Here is an 11,493-nt window from a genome sequence, read left to right as displayed (position 1 = left end):
TGCTCGCGCATGGTCGCGAACATTGAGAGAGCGCGTCTTGTAGTTTGTATAGAAGCGGGAGAGTATCGTAGTACCGACCCCCACCCTAGGGCCAACCCCAAGCCTAGGAAATCTTGCATCGGTTTAACTTAAGGTTATTACGCACACCATGTTAAAAATGTCCCGCTCTTACATGATAAATGATACATAGCTGTCTCGGCTAAATTATGACGTACCCGGGTTGGTGATTCTGAAATTCAGAGATACAAATTTGAGCTTCATAAATTGAATTACGAATGAAAAATGTATAATTCGCATTTATTGAATACCAGTGAGCATATAGAGATCGACATATTAACACAAAATTGGAAGTCAATTCGGCAATAATAGCCAAAGATACGCGTTGATTTCAGTGATAGTAAAAAAGTCTCCTCAAGTGACATTTGCTCGAAATTGTTTTTCCATATCTGCTCAATTAGTACTCGATACGCCAGAAATTGTGGATTTGTGCGTGATCAAGGGTGTTGAGAGCGCTAAGATTTGGTGTGTTCGTAAATTAGACTTTCTTCTATCGATGGATGATGCTGTCGAGCTCATTTTACATTCATAGCTTTGGTATTTGATAAAAAACAAAAGCAAATTTTGTGTGAGGTTATTTGATAAAAAATCGATATTATTTCAGTATAAAATGGCTACATGACCAACTATAACGATAGCAAACATCATTTCCGATCTAATCTAGAAGAAAGCAACGAAAAAGCCGCATCACAGTTGATTTTACAGGACTTTTTCTAAATTCCCTTAAATTGGTGCAGTTTAAGGGAAGTTTAAGGGAAGTTTAAGGCTCTTGTTCAAGGGAATTTGCTCGAATTCCCGGTTATTCGTGCTCGAATATGTCAATTGGGTCAGTTTTTTTAGCAGAATCGCAATGAAAATAACGCAGCACACTTGGGGGGTAGAGTTCACAACGCAGAGAGAGAGAGTTTATTCAACCTAGCAACTTATTTTATACCCTACCTCCTGTCACTTGATATATTCATGCCAGGTAACATCACGCCTGACAGTGGTAAACCATTATTCCACACCAAGGTGTTTTAAAATGACAAGGTGAAGTTGTTCAGAGCAAAATGACATTTCTCCACTTGACATAGCTGTTCTGGGGGCTCCGGTATAAAAATCGGGGAGAGCTGGTGCAGGGTAATGCAATTTGTATGCAGAAAGTGACAAATGTCTCCGAAAATGTCGCCCAGCAAAAGCAAGATGTGTTTATTACGAAGGTGAATTGTTTGAGTATTGTTATTGTTGGAAAAGTTTCGCCTTATTGTCACAGCTTGAAAAATCTCTTCACCTTGGCAGAACGGGCTGTCACAGCGATCTGAACTTTTGACAGCCGGAAACTACACCCGGTGCAAGCGGCACCACATACGCTCTCTCGCGATTTGGACTTTCTACCGAACAGACGTACAGTGAAGAAATAAAGAACTATTACTTGTAACACATAAAATCAAAGGCCTCAGTTAATTTAATATCAACAATATTATTTATTATAACCGTGTTTATTGTACCCATACCAAAGATAGTGATAAAATAACATATTCTGTTTGTGCCGTACACCACCGTCTAACTGTTTCATTTGAGCGGACACAACAATTAGTACAAGACAGTAACAAAATTTGTAAACTTAAATGTTTCTTTATTGTCTTTTTTGCATGTTCCCTACCGCATGAGTGCTACTTGTTGGAATTGCACGCGAAATGATAGCGAATCGTTTTTCAGTACACATGCCACCACACACTATCGGTAAGTAACCACATGCTCATTTACTTTTTACTTCATCTCTTATGTTTTTTAAATGTTATTTTGTTTGCTTTACATTCTATTTCATTTTCTAAGGTATTCGTTTTCCTTCATCTAACTGCAAAAAACTGTATTATTGCGTAAAACTGCGCAACATCCTACGATAGCCAAGCATATAGACGAAACATTAATGTTGTATTATGCTAACCCGTGACAGGCAAATGACTCAGTAACTCACGCACGTCCGCATGCACACATCATGAAACATCTGGTGAATGAGATTGCTGAGCAAAACACTCACCAAACGAAATAGCCCAGCCAACAATTTCCGAAGGCGCCCCGTGTAAAAAATTTTTACTTTAAGCTTTCCTTAAGATTTTACACTAGCAGCAGCTAAAGTAAAAACTTTCTGCACGGCACAAACCGACGCACACATTCAAATGCTTTGATTGCTGGTCCTGCTCACACATACATTTGTATTTATCCCTCCCCTTATATTTTCGGATTGCTGGTTGTAGTAGTGACGCTTTTTCTTTTTGCTTTATGCACACTTTCGCATGCTATTTATTGGACCTCCTCTTTCCACATGCGTTTTGGCACACTCACACTCTGTACACGGCTGGATGCTTCACCCCCTACAAGTGTAGCGGTTCCGTTACCCTTCCTCTCGTTCCTCCTTCTGCCCTTCTCGCTAGGACATCCTCGACTGGTGCTGCACGTGTTCAGCCGGCGCCTGTCTGGAAATGACGTCACGGACTAGTGCTGCGCATGTTTAGCCGTATCCCAGGCGTCCTTGAAGTGCGCTCTTCTACGAAAGAGCTGTGATGAAATCTGTTGATGAAAATTAACCAATAATTAATCCATGTTTTTTATAACAAACTAAACAATATTTTGCACATAGGATTATAGAAACGCTTACCTTTATATTTTAAAACCGGACACCGTTTTCCTTCCGTCGATCGTTTTGCGGTATGTTGGCAACCGTCGATTAACATGCGCGTGCACCTGTAACTTTTTAGACGACAAGCGTTAGTTTAATGTACACATTCAAGAACACACAAGAAACTTACCTTAGAAATTTACAAGGATAAATCATTCCATTATTGAAGAAGAAGGAACACGGCACAAAACGTAAACGAGCAAAGTACGGGGCACAAGAAATCACACATCACTCCAACACATCCTTCCACAGTGAAAGTTCTGGACAGACTGAGGATGCTTAACACCCGGATGAGTGTGATAGCAGAAAAATCATGGGAGATCGAGAGAGATGGGTAGTTTCGGTTCAGCGGAATACGCATGCAGATGCATGCGTGTGTGTCACTCGAAGGATATCGGTTTCCCCTTCTCCCGTTTTTCGTTCATAGGCCACACGATCGGCGTTGTGCTGTCCAAAATCTAGAGAAAGAAGACATGCTCTCTCGCTTTGGCACACAGGAAAGTTTTCCAATAGCTTCGGTTTTGCTGGCTGGGAGAATGGCTGAGTTTATTTTATGCATCATGTACCTCCCTTTTTGCCTTATAATGTGACCAGTGCCTTATTTTTTTGTTTTATGTTAGCATAGGATTAGTATTAGTATTAGTTTGGTTTTATTAGATATAAGATTTTATTGTGCTTAATATACACATGGACTATTGAAACATATAATTATGTGTTTGTTGAGCAACACCATTTGGGTAAAAAAATTAATTTACGTATACTCGTGAGGAAGCACGCACTTTGAGTAATAATTAACATCAGATTTGCTAATCATAAAACCAAACGTTGTGTTAGAGCGTTTGTGAGGCCGTTGTTTGTTACGCTCGTTGTGTTGGCTGCGGTTCTTGGGTCGAACAAAATGCTGAAACGACAATTGGTTATAGGCAATCGATCCTAGCACTTGCCGCAGGTGCGAATCCTAGCACTTGCGTCCGAAGTTCTTCGCTGGTGCAGCGGATCAATGGTCAATTCAAGCGGTGAGGTGAACCTTGCTGTTATGGGCCAACCTGATGATCCCGTAGATCGCCACCGAGGACACTCATCGGGCGTAGATTGAAGTGTGTGTGCGATCTATCGGGAGGTCAGCGAACGCGCGCTCGGCACGATGCGTGAGTGCCGATCGGGGAGGAGAAAAACATATCCGTAGCAATAGACGATGCGCAATCTCAGATTGCGCATATATTTATGTGTCAAACGGGTCGGTTTGATATATTTATCTGTCTAAACAAATATATATATCTCGGACATATAATCTTGAAAATTTATGCGCAATCTTGGCGCAATCTGAAAATGTATGGAAATGACGTTTATAGCTCAGGGTTGGCTACGCGAAATGACTTATGTTTTGATAAAACGAATATATGCGTAATCTGAGATTGCGCATCGTGTATTGATGCGGTATGGCGCGCGCTTGAGAAGGGTCGTGGTAACAAAGTGGTAGCAAATCGTATACAAGTAAATATTAATAAACAAGGACTTTTCGATTACCTCGTTTTAAAGGAAGTAACGCGTTAACGTTTATTTGGCGTTCTTCGAAAGAAAACGAAAATATAACACTTGCGTGTCACTATGGTGCACGTAACTATATATTAACAACATCTTGGAGTATTATTAACGGCCATGGTTCCGTTATAGTTAAAATAACGCAACAAGCATAAGGAAACTGTAATTGAAATTTCAATCAGTTAACCAATGATCTGTTCCATTAAAATACTACACAATTTTTTACTGAAATTGTACAAATATGTCGCATTGCTCACCAATTGATAGCCCATTTGGTTTTCTTTCGTTTGGCTTTGAGGTGTAGTAGCCACATTTGGGATATGTAATATTATCATATTTTTTATTCTACTGGGTTCTGTCGGTTCGATCGGTAACAAGATAGTAAAAATAAAATAGGTGCACATAATAATATGCACGCAGCACTAACAAATACTTTTACTAAACCCGTTCCAAACAGAGTCCAGTGTATGTTTAGTAGACGTTGTATATTGTTCATTTGAATCTGAAAATTTGAATAAGAAACAAAGATATTAGCATGCTTTATACTTATTAAACGTACTGAAACTATATGCATACTTGCCTTACGTTATACTGCCGTCAAGATATACCGAGCGGGAGACCTACACCATCCAACCCGCGCAGGATGACGTTGTACATGTTTACGGCTGCGCCATAATGATTTGGTGTGGTATGGATGATAAATGGGAGCTGTGCCAAAAACAGCAAATCATTCTCGCCTTCCCCTGATAAGCTACGCATTAGCTCCTTGGTGATGTCATCATCTGGTTCTTGCGGGCAGCATGAACCATCCATATTCATATTCATCCCTCGGCAAATGTTGCGACCGAAAGAGCCTAATTTTATAAACATGTTCGTAGATTTGCACTTGAAGAGGCAACTACATAAACCAGAAGAGAACATGTGTGAAAATTATTTAAAATGTGTGAACGAAAAAGAGCCTCCACCTAGTCAACAAATAGCCACATGCGGGTCGCGAGCCGTACTATGCCGATCGCTGTCCTAACCGATCCGATCTGTGTCCTGCCAGCCGATTGGAACGCACCGTCCCCTTCGCTAGAGCCACCGACCGTGCGCCAATAGTCATGCCAGTTGTTGATGAAAAAGTGCCTGTGAACAAGAAAGAAACACACATGAAACTCAATCGCACACCCGGAACATGCAGCGCATCGCACCACAATAGACGACGCAACTTAACTTCCGCTAGCTTCTAGTCGCGATGGCCGGACACACTCGGCATCGTTACACAGTTTGATCGTGCGCGTAGCGAATATATCGAACGTATGCAGCCGGCTCTTGATCGCACTCATTCGGCGTGAATGGCTCACCGAGAAACGGCTTCGCTGCCAGCTCGGCCGCGCCGATTGCATCCTGCTACTGCCGCTAGTCAATGCGGTGCACCTCGAGTGCATCGACGACCGGTCCGTGGAACAGGGCATTCACAGACGATCCAGGAAAACCAGCTGAATCGCATCAACCGGGAACCAGCAACCTAAAAAAGTCGGACATCAACCTTACCATTTTTTCGATCCTAAAAAAAGCCCAACAACCGGAATGATATTATCCGCATCCTCACCGTCGATCTCACAGAACGAACGAGACGAGTGCTTTCCTTTGCTTCGGATAGTTGTGAATGTTTTCCACAATGTTTGTTTGTGAATGTGTGTGCCTTCAGGATCTCAGGCAGGGACACCAATCGGACCGATGATCCCTTCAGTGCATGCTTGTCATACCGGAACGTCTGCCGGATGGCAGTAGGCAGATGCTTTTCGATCGTTGCCAACAGTCCACCGAGCACCACGATCGTCTCGATGAGGTTGGCGAAAAGAAAGCTCGACCGAATATCGAACCACGGGAACCTGATGATAACCGCAACGAACTGTAAACAAACCGCCATAAATGAAAACAACACCAATTTAAACTGACAAAAAGAGTGTGGAGCGGCCCACAGTGCCCAGGTCGCATGTTCGAACTGTCACTGGTTTATTTACAGCGCGGAATTGGGTTTTTACCAAATAGTCACTTATTTACAATTTGTGGCAGCAACGATCTGACAGCCGCTCAGCTGCATGAAAAATAGTCGAGCAATCTCAGATGAAACCCGCTGCGCAAATTCGAGCAGTTTCCAGCGCAGAAAATGCACCAAAATCTGCGCTGGCCAGCGCAGATTTGGCCTGGTCTCCCGCGCTGGACTTCAGCGATTCCTGCGCTGGGTCGAGCAAGTTTAGCGCCATCTGCTGGCGAAATGGACGAACTATTTATGGCGACGGAGCAAAAAAAACGGTCAAAAAAATTTAAAAAAATTGGCGCCTATTTTTTCGTCCGCTTCTTCTCCCTCCCTCACCCTGCCCTGCCTTACTTGCGCTTCAGCCCGTGCCTTCTTCCGCCGCCGTTGATTGGCTGTTGCGGTGTATGCGTTGATACTCATATGTGCATTGCGGTTGTGTATTGTTATTGGTGGGTGTTAGCATTTATTAATTTGTGTGTGACCTTGAGACGCTGTGGGAGAAGCTGGATTGGGATTTAAAGTGTTATCGGTGTATTGATGGTTTATTTTATTTCGTGCCGCTGCTGATGAGACCATTCGATGCCCCTGCCAATTTAAGGTGAAGAAGCCTATTTAAAACAAGCGTAGGAGAACGTCTAACACTAATCTTATATTTTTTATTTGAACATGTTTGATGCTTCAACGACCTTCTAAGCATCATGTAGCACAATGTATAGTGGCTATAATTTTTTTTTTTTTAATGTGCCGAAATCTGTCTCGAGGTTTTGGGTCTCGTCACACACACATGTCGCGATCCCCCACCTCGCCCGGCGCTAGGGATGAGGATGCTACAAGAAAGCTGAACCAACCATTCTACCGATAAGGTAGCCGTAATCGATCATGCGTGGAGGGGGTGGGGTGGTCTAGTGGGGGGGGGGGGGGGAGTGCGTGCTTGCGCGACTTCAGGGGTGCGTGCTCGCGAGCGCGCTTTCGTGGGTGCGCGCTGGCGTGCGCGCTTTCATGCTCGCGGGCGCGCGTACGTGCGTGTGTGTGTGCGTGCGTGCGTGCTGGCGTGCGCGCGTTCATGCATGTGAGCGCGCGCGCGCGCGCGTGTGTGTGTGTGTGTGTGTGAGTTTGCGCGTGCGTGTTTGTGTGTGAGTTTGCGCGCGCGTGTTTGTGTGTTTGTGTGTGTGCGTGCGTTTGGAAACCCCAAAACTATTTGATTCTGATGGGTACATTTTCATCCGCTGCGGCTACAAAATACCACGCATTTTCGATCTCGCTACCTGAGAGACAACACAACCATTGGTATTGACATCTTTGCGATCGGCTTTGCTGTTGGGGGTATTAAAAAGACACACGATCTAAGCAAACGTGCGTGCGATATGTTGCACATTTATTTCTTCATTCAGCAACAATTCAGCAAGCGGGCGCAAGTGGAAACAACATTTTGAATTGAATCCATACAAAAGAGGATTCTGGATTTGTTTATTACGGTGCGCGTATGGTGCTGCACCTGTCCGTCCAGAATCTGGTGGCTTGTTGGTTTGGAGTAGTTATCATGACGCCGATTGACCGGCAATGCCTTGGAATGGGTTCGGATCGGTAGGTTCATGTTTTGGTCGAGTGCATTCCGTGCATTTGTCGCGTCACAGCAGTAGACCCGGCAGCACCAAAGTCAAAACAAAAACCTTCCCCGAGTGTGGACTGCTATGCAAAGTTCTTCTTCTTCTTATTATTATTATTATTGGCGTAATGGCCTACGCGGTCATGCCGGCCTTTTCAGGACTTGAGTACCACGTAGCCGGATAGTCAGTTCTTGCTACGGCGAACGGTTCATACGCGTGTAGAACCCACGACGGGCATACAGATGTGCGGAATGATGGCGGTGTCGCGGGCCCACTCCTATCCAGCGTGCAACTTGCATACTGCCACACTGTCTCCTGCTCGATGCATACGCTGCAGGCAGGGGGAAGGATGCACCTCCACGATAAAAAAAAACACCGTCATGAACTAGCGGCGGACCTAACGGTAGGCGGACTAGGCGGTCGCCGAAGATTTCTAGGCTGTAGTATGCCGTATGTCTACAAGTGGACAGATTATTAGCGCCCCGGGAAAGATGGTCGTTAGGGCTCCGTGGCTGGAGAACCATTTGCACCTCCCCTCCCCCCATGGCGACAACAATTTTAGGGCCTGTGACCGATGATCGTAGGGGTCCCATGGCCACCCCCCTTCCCGTCGGCAATTTAAGTATACTGTTCAATCTCCCAACAGCTGTGTGCCACTACCCCCTCCTCAGGGGCCTCAATTCGTCTTTCCGCCTTTCATGAACACCCTCCTTTCTTTGACCAATGGATCATAACATTCCGGAAGAAATTACATTTGGCGACAGTTTTGCATACACACGCACACTCACAACCATGCGCAGGATGCTTAGCATATCTATTTAATCCACAACAGACGAAAGCAAAAGCTTAGCTTGCGCTCTAGATACCGACGGAATGAAAAGTTGATGAAAATCAGCGCCGGGCTGAATGTGTTAATGCGAATTAGGGTTCTGCGCGTTGCACAGCAAACCCTCTATCGTGCGCTAGCGATTCCGTAGTCATTTTTACATTGCAGCAATTGAACTTATTGCGCTTTTTTTGTTTGATTTGTGAAAATTCAAATACATCGCAGCAATGTGTGTAAAAGGTTTTTTAAGCGCCACAACAGCTCGCGAGCATTGACCACACGCGAGAAAGAGATAGCGCTATGGAGGGAAAAAGCACGGACGACGGCTGACAGCGATTGGCCGTCTGACGCACCAACACATCCAAACCTTCGGCAGCGCGCTCAGGCGAGGGGTATGAGGCGGAGCCAGGGACGGGTAGCTCGAAACGCTGCTCGACAAATTTGCCGTTGGAGAGAAAAAGAGGGCATGATAAAATTCTCAGAACTCCATAACGCCTTCCGTCGCTTTGCGCAGCGGGAATGTTGCACCACAGCGCTCCCTGTGGGTCAAGTTCGGTACTAACCCGGGCGAGTGCCCATCTGGACTTTAACCAAGCGCGTGGCATTTCTCGGCCACTTTCAGCAGCTTTACGCGTTACCGAAATTGACAGCAGCGTCTTCAACAGCATTGATGCGGCTTATCGACGCCGTGGAAACATCGACCTCGTCAGCGCGCCAGATTGCTGGCAAAATGGATCAAGCCGCATCAGCAGTGGAAGATGGTATGATTGTGAGTTTCGTTTTGAGTAAGTTGGACGAAGAAACCGCTGCTCAGATCACTTGCCGCCTGGATGCTCAGCAGATCCCTACGTGGAAGGCACTCTGCAACGTATTAGATCTGCTGGCCAACACCCTCTACTACGAACCTAAGGCCAAGCCAGGAAACAACTTCCGGACGGAACGTCCCGCTACAAACCACGCACCGGCGCGGACGGAGCGCGCGATGCTGTCCGCTACTGTGCACGCAGAAGGCCGGCATGCGGATATCGGAACGACAGGCCATAGAAACCAATCTTGGATGGTGGTGCGGCGGTGTTATGCGTGCGATAAAACAGGGCACTTGTCCACGTTGTGTCCGGAACTGCGCGTGCGGTCGTTTTTGGAGCGTACCAACTACATAATGGCCTTAGGTAAGTGCATCAATTGCTTCTCCCGACAGCATGCTGCAGCAAAATGCCCTTGCGAGAAACGATGCCAAGTATGCTCCAAGAAACACCATACGATGCTGCACGTCGAAAGCAATGGGAGTGAGAAGTGACTATCTGGTTATCATCGCACCCCATTCGCCATGCCCATCCGTTCCCGCTCATCATCGCTTCGTGGATGCGCGGTGCCTGATCCTGTTGGTGCTGTGCTGCATCGCTCTCGTGCGGTGGCCCGTTCCTGCTCATCATCGCTTCGTGGATGCGCGGTGCCTGAACCTGTTGGTGCTGTGCTGCACCGCTCTCGCGCTGTGGCCCGTTCCTGCTCATCATCGCTTCGTGGATGCGCGGTGCCTGATCCTGTTGGTGCTGTGCTGCATCGCTCTCGTGCGGTGGCCCGTTCCTGCTCATCATCGCTTCGTGGATGCGCGGTGCCTGATCCTGTTGGTGCTGTGCTGCATCGCTCTCGAGCGGTGGCCCGTTCCTGCTCATCATCGCTTCGTGGATGCGCGGTGCCTGATCCTGTTGGTGCTGTGCTGCATCGCTCTCGAGCGGTGGCCCGTTCCTGCTGTACACCAATCACAAGGGGCATGGCACGATTCGAAAATAGTACGGTGAATAAGTCATCGGTCCCTGCTCATCCAGGACCTAATCGCACCAGGTCCCCAACCAGACAGAAGCAGTTTACGCGCGCGGCTACCAACCCCGCACTTACAGGTAACCTCTCATTTCCTCAGGAATACGTTCTACTGGCAACTGCGGTTTTACTGTTGCAAGATGGTGATGGTAAATGGCAGCGTATTCGCTGAAAATAGATTCGGGCAGTCAGGTGGACGCCATCACTACTGACGCTGCCCAACGACTCAGACTACCATTGACACCTGGATACGTAATACTGAATGGGGTTTCAAGTTTCAATTACTACCACCAATGGCACGTATCGGCGCCAATTAAATATGTACCTTCTTCCTGGACTAAATGACCAACCTATCCGAGTAATCGAGTATGCTGAATCGGAATTGCCCCCCATGAAATCACTTGCTGATGCCCGCTTCAGTTATCCTGGTTCGATTGATGTTATTATAGGAGCTGGAGTCTTCTATGATGCTCTTCGTTCCGGCGTTCGTCAGTTATCCAATGGCCTCAGGCTTCTGAATTCCAAATTTGGTTGGTTAGTAGGGGGATCATTGAGCAACATTGATTCGTCCAATCGGTACATGCGTATTTGTAACTCTTTGGAGTGTGGAGATGAGTTCAAGGAATGTATCGAGCAATTTTGGAAGGTTGAGGAGATCACTCCGATCTCAACAATCAGTGGTTTGAGAACCGAATTTCTCAAGAACTCGACCTGGACGAACACTTCAAAAGACACTTAACCCGTGCTGAAAATGATCGCTACGTGGTTCGAATTCCTCTACGGGGGGAGTTGACTCAGCTAGGAGACTCTCTTGAACAAGCACAACGACGACTATTTTCCCTCGAAAGGAGGTTATCCCGGCATGAGCCTACTTACGATGAATACCGGAAATTCATGCGTGAATGTTTGGAAATGGGACATATGACGTCTGTTCAGGCGAATGAACTACATATGGTAC

Source organism: Anopheles coluzzii, chromosome 2, assembly GCF_943734685.1.
Source record: "Anopheles coluzzii chromosome 2, AcolN3, whole genome shotgun sequence".
In the NCBI taxonomy this organism is placed as follows: Eukaryota; Metazoa; Arthropoda; class Insecta; order Diptera; family Culicidae; genus Anopheles; species Anopheles coluzzii.
Note: the sequence above shows the minus strand (reverse complement) of the source record.